Source organism: Leptodactylus fuscus, chromosome 8, assembly GCF_031893055.1.
Source record: "Leptodactylus fuscus isolate aLepFus1 chromosome 8, aLepFus1.hap2, whole genome shotgun sequence".
NCBI classification, from domain to species: domain Eukaryota; kingdom Metazoa; phylum Chordata; class Amphibia; order Anura; family Leptodactylidae; genus Leptodactylus; species Leptodactylus fuscus.
The window spans coordinates 52,545,485-52,568,311 of NC_134272.1; positions in this window are offsets into that span (position 1 = coordinate 52,545,485).

Here is a 22,827-nt window from a genome sequence, read left to right on the forward strand (position 1 = left end):
CAAATCATATTCTCTATAAAATGTCTATAAAATTTAACAAAAGATAAAAATTCCTTGTTATTATGTACAGTCCTATGAAAAAGTTTGGGCACCCCTATTAATCTTAATCATTTTTAGTTCTAAATATTTTGGTATTTGCAACAGCCATTTCAGTTTGATATATCTAATAACTGATGGACACAGTAATATTTCAGGATTGAAATGAGGTTTATTGTACTAACAGAAAATGTGCAATATGCATTAAACCAAAATTTGACCGGTGCAAAAGTATGGGCACCTCAACAGAAAAGTGACATTAATATTTAGTAGATCCTCCTTTTGCAAAGATAACAGCCTCTAGTCGCTTCCTGTAGCTTTTAATCAGTTCCTGGATCCTGGATAAAGGTATTTTGGACAAACAATTCAAGTTCAGTTAAGTTAGATGGTCGCCGAGCATGGACAGCCCGCTTCAAATCATCCCACAGATGTTCAATGATATTCAGGTCTGGGGACTGGGATGGCCATTCCAGAACATTGTAATTGTTCCTCTGCATGAATGCCTGAGTTGATTTGGAGCAGTGTTTTGGATCATTGTCTTGCTGAAATATCCATCCCCGGCGTAACTTCAACTTCGTCACTGATTCTTGAACATTATTCTCAAGAATCTGCTGATACTGAGTGGAATCCATGCGACCCTCAACTTTAACAAGATTCCCGGTGCCGGCATTGGCCACACAGCCCCAAAGCATGATGGAACCTCCACCAAATTTTACAGTGGGTAGCAAGTGTTTTTCTTGGAATGCTGTTTCTTTTTGGACGCCATGCATAACGCCTTTTTTTTTTATAACCAAACAACTCAATCTTTGTTTCCAAAATGAAGTTGGCTTCTCCAAATGTGCTTTTGCATACCTCAGGCAACTCTATTTGTGGCGTACGTGCAGAAACGGCTTCTTTCTCATCACTCTTCCATACAGCTTCTCCTTGTGCAAAGTGCGCTGTATTGCTGACTGATGCACAGTGACACCATCTGCAGCAAGATGATGCTGCAGCTCTTTGGAGGTGGTCTGTGGATTGTCCTTGACTGTTCTCACCATTCTTCTTCTCTGCCTTACTGATATTTTTCTTGGCCTGCCACTTCTGGGCTTAACAAGAACTGTCCCTGTGGTCTTCCATTTCCTTACTATGTTCCTCACAGTGGAAACTGACAGGTTAAATCTCTGAGACAACGTTTTGTATCCTTCCCCTGAACAACTATGTTGAACAATCTTTGTTTTCAGATCATTTGAGAGCAGTCTGTCCATGCTCGGCGACCATCTAACTTAACTGAACTTGAATTGTTTTGTAGAAAGAAATGGTCCAAAATACCTTCATCCAGGATCCAGGAACTGATTAAAAGCTACAGGAAGCGACTAGAGGCTGTTATCTTTGCAAAAGGAGGATCTACTAAATATTAATGTCACTTTTCTGTTGAGGTGCCCATATTTTTGCACCGGTCAAATTTTGGTTTAATGCATATTGCACATTTTCTGTTAGTACAATAAACCTCATTTCAATCCTGAAATATTACTGTGTCCATCAGTTATTAGATATATCAAACTGAAATGGCTGTTGCAAACACCAAAATATTTAGAACTAAAAATGATTAAGATTAATAGGGGTGCCCAAACTTTTTCATAGGACTGTATGTATTCCATTTTAAATGTGTCCATATATACAGTAGGTTTGAAAAAACTGGCCTGCATTTTGTGCCCATCTCAATTACTTAATTGTGCAACTAAAATTTAGCATCAAGTGTAACATGTATAGGTTCCACAACAAATAACAGTGTATTGACTGGTTTTGTGCATCTGCTATCTCTTCAGACCTCAAAGTATAATAGAAACAAAAAAGAGGGAACAAATTGTCCCAAAAAGGTTGAAATATTCAACATACACATTAGTATAAAATATAAATCACTGATGGGTTGTCACTCTAATTACTAAGGGTCACTGAGGGAGTAACTAATAAAATATAACTTTTATTAAATACAATTAAAATAGATTTCAAATAGTAGTCCAAAATAGCAGTTTGTGTGGAGGACAGAATGATCAATGATATGCCTATAGATAAAGGCTATTAAGATACAAACATAAATCTGTCCTACTAACACACTACCAATAACCCCTTATATACTGACAAGGGGATGATATACATGCCAGAAGCCTATAGATGTCAGCTCTGGCATAGAAGCAGGATAAACAGGGACTATGGGCATATAGGAGTCCCACTAAAATCACCCATGATAGGAAGTGACAGAATCTATCCTGCTCTATAACAAAAAAATGCTCCTCAACGCGTTTCCCTAACCCTATCTCGGGTTAATTCATCTGGAGGAGTGAGGTACACATCGGTAGTGGATGAATGCGGTCAAAACCGCAGTTCCCCTGCCCCATATGGTAGGACAGGGTACTAGTAAATGCCATAGTCCATAGCAGATACCATACCAGGTTCTTCTGATACTTTTTCAAAGAAGAGAAACAACAAAAGTGGGTCAAGGTGGCTAAACGTGATCTGGTATCTTGCCATAGAATAGGGTTTGAAGGGGTTATCCAAAGAAAACAGAGTCCCAGAAAGCCCTGTGTATTACCTTTGCAAAGATAAACAGGAGAGGCAGGAAGGTTTGTTTCTCTACCCCTCCTGTTGCTTTCGACTTTTGGTCACATGACTGACCCTGCTCTACTTAGAGATGAGCGAGTAGTACTCGATCGAGTAGGTATTCGATCAAATACTACGGTATTCGAAAAAATACTCGTACTCGATCAAGTACTACTAGCTGTTCGAAGTTAAGATTCGATGCAGAACCAGCGTTGATTGGCAGAATGCTATACATTGCCAATCAACGCTGGTTCTTCTCTTACCTTTAGAAGTCTTCTCCCTGCGCAGCATCCGCTTGTAGTGCGGGCATGTGCAGTCGGCTCTGCCCAGGCCCGATGCCTAGCAGAGTGAATTCAAGGCCAGAAGAGGACACAGGGACGCTGCGCAGGGAGAAGAATCCAGCCCAACCCTCACTCATGGACTTGGTAAGTAGAATTTGATCGAATGTTGCGTACCCCTGAAATGAGCATTTCCCCCCATAGAGTATAATGGGGTTCGAAACCCGTTCGAACAGTGTGCGGCTGTTCGAATCGGATTTCGAACCCCGAACATTTTAGTGTTCGCTCATCTCTAGCTCTACTCCATGAACCTGCAGGCATGGTAGAGCTGAGTCAATTACGTCACATAGGAAGACAGTGGCACATAATTTTGGCACTCTGCAAAGGTAAAAACTGTTTCCCAGTGTTCCTGGGACTCTGAAAGTAGCAAATTAGCTGCTGAAACTATTTGAGCACTTGAGTTTTCCTTTAAAATCCTATTAAGAAATCAGAGTATACTCTGTGCTAGGTAACTTTGTTGAATGCTCCAAACCCTGCCCTTGTAAACCAGATCTGCTACATTTATTTTTACTGCCTCCCACAAATGCATCCCATTAGTTCAGATTTCACATGCTTTTTATGTGACAATAAAGCTATTATTAAAATGCAGTGTTATGAGAAGCAAGCAATAACAGATAGAAAATATTGGGATTGTTACAATCGTTAAGGTATGCCTGGCTACATTTCCAAATTCATTGTGACCTTATGTAACACTATTTTAGCAAACTGATTAGCAGTTATTATGGTAGCTTCAGGGTGAGTTTAAATCTAAATGCTCTGGGAATCTATTACCATACAGAGGTATACCATGAGTTTTACAAGAAAAACTGAGCAAAACAAGGTAAAGGTATTTCAGAGTGCACAAATATCACATTATAACTGCTATAATTTTAAAGGGAATTTTTCACCAGAACAGAACCTTTAAAGAGCATATGTCACATCTTCTAAGAAGCCATATTAACTTCATTATGTAAATAGCAGATAGCACACTGATTCCAGGGCAATGCCATTGGTTCATCTGAAGGCAGGGAGCTAACAATGGTTCCAGACGGCTGTGAGAACAATTCATCATCCCACCAGTTTAGGTCTCATGAGATCACAGCCACTCGGAGCTTTCCCACACCAGTTTGGAAGTGTCAGAGCTCCAGTTTAAGCTCCGTTGACAACTGGATAATGAGACCTCACATAAAAGGTTAAAAAGGTTCTACAGGATCGCTCCAGGTTTTTTAGATGCTCTACCTAGAGGTTCCTGGCTGGTTCCAACCCCAGCTAATGTGATCACAACCAGTTCCCAACCTTTGGGTTGCTCGGCCTCCTCCTTCCTTTCCAGTTTCCACAGGTAGTACCAGCGCCGCACCCCTCATGAGGCGACCTGAAGCGACCGCTTCAGACGGCACTATGCCGGGGCCCCGGGTTGGGGGGGGGGCGGCATTTTTGCTGACCTAAGCAAGTCCAGGACAAGCTGTCCTGGACTGGCTTAGCGTCACCATCTCGGCAGCCCGGCATGGGAAGCGAGCGGTGGATTGGGGTGGCCCTGTGGACGCAGCGCTGCTCCAGCGGCCGCCCCTCACACTTAAAAGAGAGCAGGTCCTCTCCCTGCCTGCTCTCTGCCTGCTAAGGCCGCCGGCTCCGCCCCACCCACTCCGCTCGGCTCCGCCCCTCGGCTCCGCCTCCTCCTCCCGAGGGGGGGGCAGCTTTCTGACGTCCGGCAGACGTCAGGTGGCACAAAGCCTAGGTTCATCCCTGGGTAGTACTTGTGCTGTGGGGCTGGCAAACTATAGTAAAATCAGCCTCATGGCACAGATATCTACCTGTGAAAAAAAGAGGGGAAGGAGAAGGTGGAGCAACCTGAGGATCGGTCGCTGGTTCTGATTATGTGACCCAGGGTCAGAACCAGCCTGAAATCTCTAGTTACAGCACCTAAAAAAATCCCAGAGGAATTAAGTAAAAAAAAAGACTCCTTGGACAGTCCCTATAAATTATTAGCAGGACATTCCCTATTTATACAAAGAGAGGTGTTGCTGTCTAACCAGTAAAAACTATGCCTCATCATCCAGCTAAGGTTTTTAACCATGTTGTAATTTCACCTCAAAGTAGTCAAAGCCTTAGACTGTGTCAAGAGGAACTACATTACAAGTAACACTTCTTAGTTTTGACCCAAGGGTTATCTTCTGGCTCCTGTTGCTTATTCACATCACAGTGGTCAGGTTGAAGGTGAACGGGCAATAGTTCAATCTATCCTTGTTGAAGATACGAACGAGGGAAGTAGGTTCCTTGTCTCATCTATCTAACTGTTTGACCAGCTGAAAACTACAATACTTTGTTCTCCTTTTTCCAGACCTTTCAACTATATTTGACACAGTTGACCAGATCCTTCTATTACAAATTTTCCAATATCTTAAAACAATGATTTGGCCCTTTCCTGGATCTGGATTTTCTCCTACCTTACTAACCACACATTTAGAGTTTCCTGCTCACATACCACCTTTGTGCCACTTCTGCTCTCTGTTGGTGTCCCTCAAAACTCTGTCTTGGGACCCCTATTATTCTCCATCTATACTTTCGACCTGGGACAAATCAGAGTCCCATGATTTTGAATACCAGTGTTATCCTGATGATGCTCAAATATAACTCTCTGGCCCAGATGTCACCTCTCTGCTCTCCAGTGTTTCAGGGTGTCTAGTATCTATAGCCTTCCTTCTTCTCCCACATTCTCCAATTCAATATGAAGAAGACAGAGTTCAGCATCTTTCCTCCATACATTCAGCCCCCCTCTATCTGACCTATCCATCAAAGTTAATGGCTCCAAGCTTACACCAGTCTCATAAACCGATCATCTTGGGTTACCTTTAATTCTGCTGTGTTTTTCAAACCCCACATCCAGGCCTTTAACACGTCCTGTCGCCCCCATCTCACAACAGTCCTGTAATCTGTTCTTACCGCATCCCCAAGTATACAAAAATGTTATCCATGCCCTTATCATCTCTCGCCTATACTCTTGCTCCCCTCCAATTCACCCTCATTTCTGCTGCCAGTTTGTCCACCTCTCCCTTGTTTCTCTTGTAACTCTCTTCTCTGCTAGGGATGGGAGAATCGATTCATTTACTGTAGAACTGGATCCGACCCAAAATTTCCAAAAGTTTTGGGTTCAGACGAACCCAAAACATTTGGAAATTTCAATGGATACCAAGGAGAGCTGAGAAAAGGTTATACAAGTGTTTTTTATTTACTCTTTGTCAATCACTTCACTGGCTATCAATTCCCTGGTGAATGGATTGACAGAGAGTAAAGATACTGACATACAAAGCTAACTATATCCTGATCCCTCCTTACAACTCTGACCTTTCTCTCACTGTAGCAGTTTGACATAGTTAGTTTATTGTACTTGTATTATGTAATTCAACCCTTTTCACATGTACAGCATCATTATCAGTGCTCTAAAAATAATAATAATAATAATAATAATAATAATAATAATAATCCTACTAATATTATAAATGTGAAAGTTTGGATGTTTCAATGTTTGGATGTTTGTGTGTTTGTTCCTCAATCACGCAAAAACGGCTGAACGGATTTGAATGAAATTCGGCACATAGATAGATTGTAACCACGATTAAAATATAGGCTACTTTTTATTCCGGTAAATGACATGGCTTCATGACAGTTATGAATTTTGGTTCACATACTATTTTTAACAGCACTTAGCTGCAGCCTTATCTCAGCCAGGGCTGTTATCTCTCTGTGTAAACACACGCTAACCCAAGTGTGTATATACATTTGCATATTATCTGTTCTGCTCTAGTGCTGACAAAAGCACATGGGCAAATACATTTAATCCAAATTGGTTAAACATGCATGGAAAAAGAAAATCAAATTTGTCACAAACAATGAGAGCTATGAAGTCACACAGTTCTCCTCAAGCACAGCTGAGGGGGATCATTGACTTCAACAACACACTCATTATATGGCATCCCAGCGAGCTGCTGACATGCCGGAAGAATTACAGGCACAGCGCAAGGAACGAGTTCAGCGGAAGGCCAGCTTGACAGCTGCCGAAATGCCGGAGCAGGCGGATCATCAACACCAACAACACGCTCATTATATGATGTTCCAGCGAGGTGCTGACATGCCGGAACAATCACAGGCACAGTGCAAGAAAAAGTTCAGAGGCAGGCCAGCTTGAGAGCTGCTGAATCGTTATGCGGATCATCAGCGCCAACAACACACTCATTATATGGCTTCCCAGCGAGCTGCTGAGATGCCAGAACAATCATGGGCACAGCACGAGGAACAAGTTCAGAGGCAGGCCAGCTTCACAGCTGTTGAAACGCTGGAGCAGGCGGATCATCAACACCAACAACACACTCATTATATGATGTCCCAGCGAGGTGCTGACATGCCGGAACAATCACCAGCATGGTGTGAGGAACAAGTTCAGCAGCAGGACAGCTTGAGAGCTGCCGAAAGGCCGGAGCAAGCAAACCATCGACGGCAGCAATTTGCTGAATATAGGCGGATCATCGACACCAACAACCCGCAGACGAAGTCGTGGGCAGAGGCTAGTAATAATAATAATAATAATGGCAATTAATATTTGAAATCATCTGGACATTAGGGAATCTAGGTATTAAGGGTATTAACAAAAAAAATATATACTGTACACAAATTACATTCTTTTATTTCTAAGTAGAGTTAAATATACATTAGATTAAGCTCTAAACATCATTCACCAGACCTTGATTCTTTCAACAGTTTTTCAACCATCAAAGTACTATCTAATGTGTATGGCCACCACTAATCTCTCAGCTCGTGGGTAAATACTATGGGACAAATTTATTAAGACTGGTGTATCGTACCAGGCCCAGACTGGCGCAAGGAGCAAGAGATTTATGAACAAGCTGCAGCCTCTCCCTATATCAGTTGATAGTCCCTATGCCAGTTAGGAACCGATGTAATTTCCATTATAACTCACGCGAGAAAACTGATCTGAGTTATGAATCTTTTAGTCAGAGGCATCCACACCCCAACTTCACCCACCTTCGCATAACATAGTGGTCATAGAGGGGGTAATGAATTCCGCCTAATGTTTATAGATGATTTGCACGTCATACTTTTAATAGTCAGCACAGGAAATGGTCATAGCTTTAAGCTTACTTGTATGTAATTAGTTTAATTAGTACTAGTCTTAAGAATATTGGGAATACATAAACCACTTATACATGAAACATTTAATATTACAAATACTTGCTTAACAATGATAAGAGGGCTCATGCACACCACCAAGTCTGCATCCGAGTTGGGGGTCAAGTTTATCATAGAATAAAGTAAGATGACACTTGGAGTGACATTCAACTGATTTCCATGATGCATTCACATATATGGGGCTTCCTGATCCATTCCATTCTGATAACATGGAACAGAGGAGGACCTGCTCTATATTCATCCATGCAATCGGAATGGATTGAATCCGAAAGCCCATTATACATGAATGCATCACAGGATGAACTCATATCACACTGGCATGTCACTGCGTTCCGTGATACATTGGCCCCAAACTTGGATGCACACCTGGTTGTGTGTATGGTCGCTAACCCAGGGGTCTTTCCAGGGGTCCACCACTGAACGTTCTCATTTAAACAATTAACTGTTCATATAATAAAAGGATGGCCTAAGTGTATCAAAGCCATTTAGGCTTGTGGTGTCCATATGACATATGGAAAAAGGTTTTCTTAATTAAACATCTCTTTTAAAAACTTTACTCTGTTTATCACTATGATCATGTTATTTTAATATGTCTTTTTTTCAGGGTTAATTATAAACCATTTTCTAAACTATAACGTGTATTTTAACCAAATAAATTTTTGCTTGTTATTATTTGGACTATTTGAATTTTTAGCAGAAAAGAACTGCAGCTTCTATTTTTATACTGTACCCTACTACTCATGAAATGGCAGTATACTGTCACCCAGGTAAAGTAGGAATAACTATAGTTTGAAAAAATATGTTCAGGCATTTGTTTCTATGAATAAAATGCATTCGGGGAATACATTTCTATATAGTTATTTTTGCATATTCATTCCAGTTAACAAACTTATTTAAATTATTGTGAGTTCTCGACATATTCTGTTGTCATAGTGATAGAAACGGCATGAATTTCAAGTAGTAAAAGTAATTTTAGACTCAAATTTACTTTTTTATGTTTTTCAGCTCATAAACCTCTAAAGACATGTATACTCCATATGTACCAAAATGTCTATTATCTGTTTTCTAAACTTGTCACTATTGGTTATGTAGTGACAGAGTGACTGAGTGATCTTAGTACAAAGACAAGCAACCGCTAATCCATTTTGTATAAGGGTTAAGGACTAATTGAGATTAATGTTAGAACGCATTAGGTCTGAATTGTAACAATCTTTTTTATATTTTTTTATGAAAGTTTGTAAGTGTTATTATTGATATGTTTACAATATTTTATAAAAAAAAGATTAGAGTCTAACATATGATATTACATTATTGTCATATATTTGTAATCTAAGTTGAAGATTGATCTATTTTACGGACAGACATATCCAATATATCCCATGCTGTGTCTACTCCATGGTTTCCAGGGTTTTCATGGTTTTTCAGGGCTTAGATAGGACTCTCACCACCTCCACCTACTCCAACTCTTTGCATTCATTAATAGGCTCTAGCGGGGTAGATATTAGCGGATCAGACACAGAAGTTGCTACCAAATCCTGGACCTGAGGGGGCCTCAAAAGACCCTCCGCCCCATAAAATATACCAGTATTCTAAATGGCACAAGGTACTTAGGGGGCCCTGTTACAGATTTTACAATGGAGCCCAGAAGCTTCAAAATACACCTCTGCTCCAATCCCCTCATTCGGACGCAGAATTTCTACACTAGCTTCTATCATGTCTAACCAATTGGTGCTGTTAATTTCAGTGCCCAACATATTAGGGGGAGTTCACACTTGCAGCCATGTCTGCTGTCTTACTCAGACTCTCTACTGTCAGGTCTCCTCCTACTTGACAATAGAGAGTCTAATTAGCATATTAGGTGCTGAAAATGACAACAAGGATTGCTCAGTGGGGACTAGAGAAAAAATTCCAGCTACACCAGAATCAATCGAGCAGCATCTACTGAGAGATGCAATGAGTTAGATTTAGTGGAGGTCCCCTTTAATCCCTTGCCAATATCTGACATAATAGTACATCAGATGTTAGCACTTTAACTATGGCCAAACCAACGCCAAAGAGACTTCACTGTATTAATACAGTGGAAACTGGGTAGTAATGCACGCAATCAGTTATGATGACAGCAGAGAGACTACTGAAGGATCCCAGGCCCATCTTCACTATCTTCTATTACAAGCTATATAGGCACTTTAGGCATATCTGTGTCTGAAATTGTCTCAGCTACAAACATATAATTATATTTATTCCATATGGCAAATGCCATAGCGGTAAATCAAAATGTCCAAATCATCTCAAAATGAAAAATACAACTTGTCTTGCAAAAAAAGAATCCTTAAACAGCTCCATTCAGGAAAATATTTTTAAAAAAGTTATAGGTATCAGAATATGCTGACTCAAAGATGTTTTTTTTTTGTTTTGTTTTGTTTTTCAAAGGTTTGGAGTTTTAAGATTTTAAAACTTGACAAAAACTTCCTGCAGAATGTACCTAACATTATAAAAGCAGAAAAATTGTTCACCTCCAGCTATCCCTGTCAATCAGTTGTTTAGAGGGACATGACATCTAAGCACGCACTCCAGTCTCTTCTTGAGGCCTGGTTCAATCTGCGTTTCATATTCCGTTCGGAGAGTCTGCATGGAGACCCCTGAATGGAATATTGAAGACATTGACAAGTGGTGAGCATTGAAAGCACACGGACCCCATAGACTATAATGAGATCCGTGTGTTTTCCCGTGCAGTGTCCGCATGAGTTATGAGGAGAGAAAAGTACTTCATGAACTATTTTTCTCTCCACATGACTCATGCAAACAGGGCACAGAAAACACACAGACCCCATTATAGTCTATGGGGTCCGTGTCTTTTCATAAGCTCACCACTTGTCAATGCATTTGGTATTCCGTTCAGGGGTCCCCAAGTGGACTCCCCGAACAGAACACGGAATGCAGATGTGAACCAGGCGTCAGGCCTGTAAGAAAAGTTTCTCCTGCTTAGTACCATTCAAGTGAATGAGATTAAACTACGATACTACGAACAGCAGATACACAATATAATGTGTCTACTATGCAATAAAAAGACCAGAGCATTTTCCTGAGCACTAAGACCCCTCAAATAGCCGGTCACCAGGAGAGTCAGAGTCAGATAGGACTTGGGAAAAATACGTAATACATAAAAAATGGCCTACTTTTTCTGTTCAATATTAGCCTCATACCATATATCTGTATCTGTAGGGGTAGCTGAAAATGTTCTGCCTAGTAATAGATGTACATATTCTTCCACATTAGATCATTTGGTAATATTTCAAGATTAGAGGCCATTGTAACACTATGACTGTTAATAAGTGACTGCTTACATTAAATATGTCAATTTATGTGATTTGTAGCCATAATGGCTTCTCGTGTGATTCAAGTGTCTCATCATTATTTAGTGTTTCCCCGAAGCAAGCTCAAGGTTAAATGGACAAACTTAGATATTAAGTAGTATCGAGAACAAAGTTACTATGTCTGATTTGTCCCTCCAATAATACAATTTCACTAGCTAAACATGGAATACTCCTCCAAAACAGAGAATAAATAGAAAAATGAACTTTAGTGTTCACATTTGAAAAGCAATAGTGAAGTACTGTTTAGTGTTTACTTATAAAGAGTGTGACCAAAGCTAGTTTTCCGATATCACCCTTGGGGAAAAGGAGTCGCATAGTCTCTGTGCACCCAATTATAGTGCCAATTAGTGGCTTTGTAAACTTGTTGAATGCTTTACCGCTTTCAATATCCACTAATGACCTGTTTAAAGTAGAAATCCTCGGCTGCGTTTCACTTATCTAGGCCAAATGGTTATTAAACTTTCATCCATCTGCTCCAAAGAATGAGAGTATTTCTCGTGCACAGCATGATTGCCTCAAAACTCGAGTTATACGGTTCTGAAAAGGTAGATTTATAATGGATTGTGGGTGTCGGGTACTTCAAGGGGGATGTGTCAACTTCTAAGGGAAGGTTCACATGAGCAAAATACTCATCGAAAAATCTGATGAGTATTTTGGCTGTGGGACATGCAGCAGATACTTAGGTGAGAAAATAAAATTCTTGCACTCAACAACTACAAGTTTCTGCATGTAATAACTTATGCCCGCAAAACTAACTCACCTCTGGTCTTTCTCGGTAGAGACACAGAAAAAGCGTTCGACCGAGTAAACTGGTACGTGATGAAATAGACTTTAGCCGCTTTTAAGATTCCTTCACAATACATTGAGGCAGTCTTCTCACTCTACTCTAATCCCTCAGCAAAACTAAAAATTAACAACACCCTTTATCAAAATTTTGACATCAGAAATGGAGCGAGACAAGGTTGCCCACTGTATCATCAATATTCATTCTAGTGTTCGAAACAATGTTGCAAGCCATACGTCTTCATCCGTCCTATTAAGGATTCCAAATGGGCTGAAACAGAACTTCAGTCGTTATCAGAGATACTCCCCTCATATGGCAAACTGTCGTGATATAAGGCAAACTTGGAGAAATCCGAAATTCTCCATATAACCCTACCCCAGCATATAATAGACAAATGCAAACCAGGATCACCATTTCTCTGGTCCTCTCTTTCCATTAAATATTTAGGCATTTGCTTGACTTCTAACCCCTCAGACATTTATCAGGAAAACTTCTCCATAGCCCTCTCTGAGATCCGTACCCTCCTCTTCTCTTACGATTCGCTTCCACTGTCCTGGTTTGGAAGACATAATTTACTTCAAGCCTACATCCTTCCAAAGTTCCTCTAAAAATTAAGGATGCTACCTATTCACCTACCTAAATCTTTCTTCAACACAGTGCGTAATATTTTCTCAAAATTCCTTTGGAAAGGTAAACACCCTAGACTTTTGGTCTCTCTACTACTAAAAAGAAAAGTGTCGGGAGGGATTGGACTACCGGACTTGCAAATATACTATAAGGCCGTGCAATTCTCAAGATGGATCGATTTAGCAGGATTGGGTCCTGATAGATCATCCCACAATCTGGCGTCTCTTACCTTTGGCCCGGAGCTAATGGACTGGATCTGGCTTTATGGCTTCAAAGGTCACCGACCCAAGAATCTTGACCCACTTGGAGCCTGCAAAACCTGGTGTGACCTTAGTTTTTTGATTGCTCCTACTCCATCATTGTTTTTTTTGTTTGTTTTTTTAAATGTAGATTGTGAGCCCCACATAGAGCTCACAATGTACATTTTTCCTTATCAGTATGTCTTTGGAATATGGGATGGAAATCCATGCAAACACGGGGAGAACATACAAACTCCTTGCAGATGGTTTTTTGCCCTTGACGGGATTTGAACACCAGGACTCCAGCACTGCAAGGCTGCAGTGCTAAGCACTGAGCCACCGTGTGGCCCCGTACTCCATCATTGTTGACACCGATTCGCCTCCTATCAGACTTAGTAAATGTACATTTGCCTGCTTATAGAGACCTTTGGAATAAATTTGGCTTCTGCACTATCTGGTACGCCCATACAAAAAACGGCTCTACCCTGCTCTCTCAGGCCATTTCACTACTAGACAAAGATCCCCACTTCTCATTTCTCCACTGAAACCACTTCGAATATGTTATCAACTTGGAAAAAAAACGGATATCCAGCAACCGCAGTTAAAAAATTCTCTTTCTTTATTTGGTGCAATTAAAATATACAAGGACGGCAAACCAACATTCCCAATGAAAAAAATTCTTTTGGCTTGGCGCCGGTTAGTGCTCGCGTGTACGGCTAGCTCTGCTCATGCCGAGCCGTACATGCGGGCACTTCCCATTCACTTCAATGGGACTGCTTGTAGTGAAAAAAGCAGCCCATTCATTTCTATGGGGAGCGCTCGTATGCCGGCTCCCATAGAAATGAATGGAACTGCTTTATACACCGCTGATTCTGAACGTGTTTTACGTTCAGAATAAGCTGCCGTTTACGTAGTGTGAACTCACCCTTAGAGGAGCAGAGGGAAATAAAGGTGAAGGAGACGGGTGTGGTGGAAAATCAATTAACTAGGTAAAGGAATAGGACAGTGTTCAGACAATGCAACCAAAAACTCTAAGCAAGTTATCAAACTGCACACGCCTCCTGCGCCGCAGCATGCGAGCAGAGGGTGGCACAGAGACCAGAACAGGCAGAGATGTTACAGTCTGTGTATCCATCAATAAAGACAAATATGGAACATATTGTTTTATTTTTTTTTAATTGACTCTTTTTTTCTGTCCTTCAGAAAAAAAAAAAAAAACCAGACATGAATACACTAAATTACTCTCATCGTTTCGATTAAGTGAAGGCCAATGATATGGGTCACTTTTCTTCACCCTAACTACCTGCCTGGACTGACTATTGATTATAGGACTCAGACTCTCTTGCCATTTGCCGAGCTCCAGTCGAGGTTTGGCCTCCCCGGGTCCAGTGAGATCACATACTTCCAGATTTCCTATCTTGCCTCCTCTGTTTTTCGGGGGCCAGCTGCACCTAACCCTATGCTTTTTATAAAGGCTCTGTAAGGCTGGCACTAGGAGGCAAGGGTTGATTTCAGATTTCTGTCACCTTTTTTCGGACCCCACTCCTGATGTTTTGTCTAAACATCCCTACATGTTATCATGGGAGTCCTATTTGAGTCCTTATTTCAAATGCTGATTGGTCTCTTATTTTGGATAGGGCGCCTAAGACTTTGAGTTGTGTTGTTCACAAGGAGAATTTTTTTAAGATGTTGATACACTGGTACCATGCGTCAGCTTTTCTCCATTCTTTTGACAGGTCTGTCCTGGATTGTTGCTGATGCTGTGGTACCCATCCTGCGCATATCTTCCATCTTTTTTGGTCTTGTCCTTCTCTCCAGCCTTATTGGTGCCAGGTTCGGGGCCTTTTGAAATGGGTGCTGTGGGTTAGTCTTCCCTTGTCTCCCCCCCTATCAAATTGCAAACTCCTGTTACTTCTCTTTACCTCTGCTAGGTGATTGATTGCCAAGCATTGGCAGTAGCCAGCCCCTCTGGCACTTGAGGAGTTATATTCTAGGATCAAGGATGTGCAGCACTGGAGTATTTGACAGCTATCCTATTAATATTATAAATGTGAAAGTTTGTGGGTTTGTGAGTTTTGGATGTTCGGATGTTTGTTCCTCAATCACGCAAAACCCGCTCGACCGATTTGGCTGTAATTTTCCACAAACATAGTTAATACACCCGATTGCGCAATAGGCTACTTTTCGTCACAATAGCGCACATACGTTTGTGCCAGGACCCCCACAAAACCCAAAGTCACACCACCATCTCTGCAATCTCACACACTTTGGACCATAGCAAGCCACAAAATTCATATTGCCCTCTACAGCCTCGCCCCTAACCCCACACAATCTCATATACATATACTTTACCACTTTGCCCCTCACCTTAACAATACTCCAGGAGGCGCTCTTTAACGCTCCGGAGCAGCCATGTTTGCCGACCCCCACCGCTCTGACAATCCGTGACACCGCCCACCCATGTCAATACCCCTAGGCGGTGTAATAAATGCAAAAAAAAAAGTTTAAAAAAAAGAAAAAAATAAAAACAAATAAAAAGGATTAAAAATTCAAATCACCCCCCTTTCCCTAGAACACATATAAAAGTAGTTAAAAACTGTGAACCACATACATGTTAGGTATTCCCACATCCGAAATCGCCCAATCTACAAAGCTATACAAATATTTTTCCTGTTCGGTAAACGCCGTAGCGGGAAAAATGGTCAAAAGTGCCAAACCGCCGTTTTTTCACTGTTTTGATTCTGATACAAATTTGAATAAAAAGTGATCAAAGCAATAACATTTCCCGAAAATAGTAGAACTACAAAGTACACCCGGTCCCGCAAAAAAAGACGCCCTATGCATCCCCGTACACGGACGTATAAAAAAGTTACGGCTGTCGGAATATGGCGACTTTTCACAAAATTTTTTTTTTAACATAGTTTTGGATTTTTTAAAGGGGTCAAAATGTAAATAAAACCATATAAATTTGGTATCCCCGGCATCGTAACGAAACACAGAATATAGGGGACATGTCAGTTTGGTTGCACAGTGAACGCCGTAAAACCAAAGCCCGTAAGAAAGTCGCAGAAATGCATTTTTTCTTCAAATCCACCCCATTCTGAATTTTTTCCCTGCTTCCCAGTACATTATATAGAATAAATAATGGTGGCATCATGAAGAAAAATTTGTCCCAGAAAAATTAAGGCCTCATATGACTCTGGGAGCGGAGAAATAAAAAAGTTATGGGGTTTAGAAGGAGGGGAGTCAAAAATGAAAAACCAAAATCAAAAAATGCCATCGGCAGGAAAGGGTTAACTTCAAATACTTCGGTCCCAAAGTCACTATGTAAAGTTTCTCACAACACCGTATATATAGCAGCTCAAATACAAATTACATCCAACACAAAAGTCTCACGTATTCTCTGAATTACAGCAAAAACAAGATACAAACTTACATTTCATATCCCATACCTTATACACAGTACGAAAACCTTACCCGCGCCTGTATATACCCACTGCTACAATCACCGCAGACGAAGTCGCGGGTACCAGCTAGTGCTTAATAATGAGGAGAAATTTCATGCTACTTGGGGTCTGTGGGACGCGTTTTGGACCACCTAGCCTCTTTGACTTGATAACATTTGGACCTTCCCTTTCCCTGTTGTACCGTTACTCCATTTACATGACTCTTGGATCGATAGCGATTTATCGTCCTTATTGTTTTCCTTTCTTGACAAAATTCTTTAAATAAACAGTAAAAAAAAAAAATCGGCACATGGCTGTTTTTCACTTTTGTTCTTTGAATAAAGCATTTTAAGAAATAATGCCCCAGATCTGTTATTTCATAGGTAACACAACGACTAAAAAGACATGTCAGGAGTGGTGATAGGTCTACTTCAACAGCAAGTCCACATTGATCGGAAATTGAGTGCAAAAAAATCCATTTATTTGTCACTGATGTTGCTTTAGATTTCCTGTGAGATTCTGTGTATGCCTTTCAAAAGGAGAAATACACAACATTCAAAATGATTACTACAGATTTAAAAGAATTTCTCCATTTCTGGGTTTTACCTGGGACGGAAGTCACCAGTGACCACTGCAGCTAGATAGCGGAGGTGGTCGGAAAACCTAGGCAATGAGCTGTACACCCAACTAGTTTAAGCTACGAATTTAGCTATTATCATGAAGATGGCAATATTTCTTTCACAGTATTTTGGTAAAATTTGTAAAAATTTTATATACCGTATATACTCGAGTATTTTTCAGCCCAGTTTTTGTGCTGAAAAAGTCCCCCTCGGCTTATACTTGAGGAGTACTTTTTAGGAGGGGGGGGGTCTATGACCAGCCACAATATTATGTATAGAATCTCCCATAAAATAGTGCAAAAAAAAAAAAAAAGATTTAAAAAAAATAAAAGTTCTAAATCCCTCCTTTCCCTAGAATACATACAAAAGTAGAAAATGACTGTGAAACACATACACATTAGGTATCTCTGTGTCTGAAAGTGCCCGGTCTACTGAATATAGTATCTGCAGTGCTCCTATTCCGTCGGAAAGGGGTTAATAGGAGCACCGCAGATACCCTATATTCAGCCAGACTGAATTCCAATTGGGGGGAAGAAAAAACAGTCCTCAAGCTCAGGGAAGGGGTAGACAGACAACCAAAACACCCCCTCCCCTTTCCCAGCACCCAGCAACTACTGCACCCTAAAACTCCGACCATTTTAATTTTTGAAATTTTCCAGTAGCTGCTGCATTTCCCCCCCTCGGCTTATACTCGAGTCAATAAGTTTTCCCAGTTTTTTTGTGGTAAAATTAGGGGCCTCGGCTTATATTCGGATCGGCTTATACTCGAGTATATACGGTACTTTGTTTTTAGTAAAAATACTGGCGATTTTCTGCTCTCATTTCCCAATGAAAAAAAAATGCACCATATATGGCGCATGTAAACGTACCCTAAAGCAAATGCAGTAAGATTATTTGTGCTTTGTACTGCGGACAAGATCCATCAGTATTACGTTTAATTAGCTATGAGCCAGGATTGTGAAGCTGAGATGCTTCCGCAGTGTCCCTGGTTGCTTTTAATGTAATTTCAATAAAATTACACCTTTTACACAGAGAGAAGTGCTGACACATTCATCTCTTCACCTGTGACTAGTTTACAGCCTGGCCTTGTCATGCATCCTCGCTGAGCTGATGGATTGATCTGGACGTTTTGCTTCCAATGATCCTATTAAAAGTGCACCTGTCTCATGATAAGTCTACTTTAAAAGTGGGAAAGAGATGTTTTCTTCCACAGATTTCTTTAGATGATTCTTTTTTGATAATACTTACTAAGATTCATTTTTCAAACAATGGTTTCAATTGTCTCTCAAGTATCTCTAAAAGTCGTAGAAAATAATTCCGCAATACCTTGAAAAATACTGAATATAGCCTGCTACTGAAATTCTCTTTTGACGTTTGTTATAGGCACATTTTGTGGTTACCAGGAATACAAGGTACAGAAAATTAGAAAATCTCTTAACGCAAAAATCTCTTAACATAACGGTTTTTGAAATCGCAGTATTTCCGCTGCGGATATTTTTCTGCAATTATGGGGGGATGGGATTAGCCATCTGCTTTACAGATTAGATAATTGCGTTTTTTATAACAGCATTTTTGCAACATGGGGCCTGCCATAAGGCAAGGACTACAAAAAGTTCAACACAAGTTATGCAATCAAATATTCCTGTGCACCTTGTGTGTGCCTGGCTGTCACGCTATTACTATATTTAAAAACAAGCCAAAAGTCAGACAGGTCGCAGATAAGATTGCATTGTGTTCTGTGATTGAAAACTCTAATGCAACTTCTCTACTGCAACCAAAAATACAACAAGTTTGGAACTTTTTGCAATAGTCATGGGAGATCATCGTGGGAGGTCACTGTTCACAACACGACCATATAGATTATTATTAGATGTTTTTTTATTACAGGTTCAAAGAATAGTGAGAATCAAGCACACAATACACCAATTCAGTGAGCTCACTGTAACAATGGGATCAATTGATGATTATTGGTAAATAATAAGCGAACAAACAGAATATAAGCAGTTACTTAGCTTTAGATACTAGGGGGGCCCGGTGACAGCTACTACCGCTGCAGATTTTTATTTTTTTTTAAATAGGTCGTTACCTGTTGGAGTAACTCAAGCACGTAACAGGCCCTATATACTGCAGTGCCGGGGGCTGCCTGAAGATGGAGAGGAACTCCCTCCTCCACAGTCCATCTTTTAACAGTAGTATACTCAGCAATTGCTGCCTTTACTACTGCACCCAAGCAGGGGCTGCCTGTTGTCCGGGCCCCTGCCTCCCAGCACTTGCATAGTGACAGCGGGCAGGAGAAGCTTCTATTTCCTGCCCGCTGTCCCCAGGCCCTGTGCCAGCATCTATACTAGTAGATTGAAGGACCTGAGACATGACGTTATCAATGGTCCTTTAACCTACTAACATAGACTCAGTGTCTTTTGTGTGCGGAGCTACCCGGATTGTACAGGTCAGTGTACAATGGGTGGAATGGGTTATAGGATGTGAGGAAGAGGGATACATGGGTGTGCAGGCTGTGTGTGAGGAAGTCTGCATCCCCCATTTCTTCCTTTCTCACATACAGCCTGCACACCTATGTACCCCTCCTACTCATATTCTGCACCCCCATTCTGCCCTATGTGAGCAAGAGGAGGGAATGGGTGGTGTAAGTGGGTACATGGGCATGCAGGCTGTGTGTGAGCAAAGAGGGTGACCTGGGGGAGCAGGCTGTGTGTCAGAAAGAAGGGGGTATTGGGGTGCAGGCTGTGGGTGAGCAAGAGTGTGGTGGAATGAGGGGTTCCCCTTTCTAGATCACCCTCTTGCTTGCACACAGCTTGCACCCCCATTTCCTCTCTTGCTTATACACACCCTGCACCCCACGTCACCCTCTTATTCACAAACAGCCTGCACGCCTATGTACCCCTATTGGAGGGGGCCCCATGTCAAAAGTTCGCCACGGGGCCCCGCCATTCCTAGTTACGCCGCTGGGGGCTCATATGTTGTTTTTACATATAACCAAGATATCAATGTAATTCAGTAATAGCAGCAAGCCAGTAGACATCTAAATCTGATCAACTACCTATTAAGACATGTCGAGAGCTAATGTATCCCAAAGTAAACTTAATGTATTCTTATTGATTAGGTGGAAATACTGTAGACATTTCTAGAATCAAAATAAATTTAGTAGCAGTATGCACGTGTGTTGTAGTCACTTCTTTGGAATTAAGTCTGGTAAGAAACTGGCATTGCCCTTCTAAAAGCAAAGCCGAGATTCAATTTATTGAAATGTAGAATATTCAGGTGGAAAAATCAAACTAAACAATTAAATTAACTCTTTTCAATACAATGCAATGTCGATTTGCAACATTACAACCTTCATGGCTTTGTGTGGACTTAGCCTAATGCAGGACAGGTCAGGTCCTCCAGTACAAGAGATGCTGTTTGTAACACTGGCCAAGAGATTAGGCTTCAGAACAAGCAGGAGATACGTTAAGTCCTGTAAGTTGGGGGTGGGAACTTCCATGAATTAATTCCATTTCCATCATATTGAAAACTGGGGAGTTTGGAGATCAGTCAATACATTGAACTCTTTGTCATGTTCCTCCATTTTTCAGTGTTGAAGAGTGCCATACCCTGCTGAAAGTGACCATTGTCATTAGGAAACACCTTGGCTCTGAAGTGGTGTTCTTGGTCTGCAACAACGTTTAGGTATGTCAGGACCCAAGATTTCCCAACAGAACATTCCCCAGAGCATTACACGGCCTCTTCTATAGTAAGTAAAGTACAAAACACAACCAGATGTCCACAAAATATAAAAGAAAACATGATACAGATCATTACAAATGCCCCCTTATCCATTATCGGTACTTTTGTCAGTGGATAGGAGTCAGCACTGGCACTCTGACCTGCCTGCAGCTATGTGGCCCCATACACAACAAGCTATGTTTTGCACTGTATGTTACAACATCTTTCCATCATATCCAGCATTTAAAGGTATTCTCATCTAGAGAACAGGAATTGATCAACTCTTGTGTCCTTACAGCAATGGGCGGAGAGGTGGCAATGCCCATTTGGACTTCTATGGGAGTTCTGAGAATATCCAACCCTCCATGCTCAGATGTGGATATGTTATAAATGCCCCAGATGGAAAAACAAATTTGATCTGGTCAGAGATTTGTGCTACAGTATCTCTGCTGTGGGATCTGAGCACAGATGCCCATGACTCCCTCAGATCTTTATACTAACCTACTGTGCTCCCAAAACTCAACTTGAAGACCTGAATGTTTACTGGCACCTGGTATCCACCCTTAAAAGACGCCTTTGTAATAAAATGTCAGTGTTACTAATCTATTACAGTATCTGAAAAGTGGATGGGATTCTGACCAATTCCATCCACCCATTGAAGATAAAAGTCTGCAGCGGAGTGTTTTTGTAAATCGCACCATGGCCGTTTCTATATGGTTATAGAAGAAACAGAATGTTCACAGAGGAAAACTGACAACTTTCTGCAGAAAAAAATGCAATCTTTTCCATAGCGCTTTTTGGCTATAACTCGCAACATGGGCCTAAGCCTAAAGAAGTAATACAATTACAACAAAAAACGCAACAGGAATACATTGTGTGAACTAAGCTTAAACAATTTTTATTGGTTTCACGGGAGCAAAATACAATCATTCAAGCATGATAGAAGGGAACACTGAATAATGTGGAAAGTAGAGATAGCGTATTTAGTCCCTGCGAAACCTTTCCTTATTTTCTAGATTACATTGACATTGACGGAAGAAAAGAGACAAAACAATCTAGATAAACCCAGCTTTAACGTTAGAGATTGCCGCATATTGAAGTAATTTTTTTATTTCCATTTAATCTGTAAAACACGAGAAAAAAAGAAAAACATCTAACAGCTGACACCTCATCTTCCCCATTGTAGTACTACATGAAATGCACTAGACTGAGAGAAACAAGTTCTGATTATCAAAGAAAAAAAAAAGACAAAAGAATCGTAATAGCATTTTGTTATTTTACCGTGGCGTTCTTCTCCATTTGTAACTACACAACATTTTATCAGATTCTGCTGTTTTTTTGTCATGATAGAATTACATGAGCTACCATAAGTATAAAGAATCAATTTTCTCAGCATATCATTTGGATGCAAAATATCTTCAATCACGAAGTAGTTGAGAGTTGGATATAGAAAAACAAAGCCATGTATGACAGCGTAGGGATGCTGTCCCATATTATAAACTCTTATGTAATGTAGTCTGTTATTGCGGTATGGTATGTGAGTGTATGTGAGTGTACAGTATGATGGATTGACCAATATAACGACAAAGACATCAATAAATACAGACATTTTTAAAGAGGACCTCTCCCCACATCTGTCCAGCTTTTTCCATCATTCAATAAGCACTGCTTCACTGATTCCACCACAGTGCAATAAGTGCAGTTCATTTTGGTGCCTGATATGTTCCCTAGACTCTCTGATGTCAGGTGGGTGATAACAGGCAAAAGGGTGAGGCTCTAATTGCTCCAATCAGAGGCAGACAGTGTATATTATCAGTATCACATTCCCTTATCTGCTCTTGACACCACCCACTTGACATTACAGAGTCTAGTTAGTATATCAGGT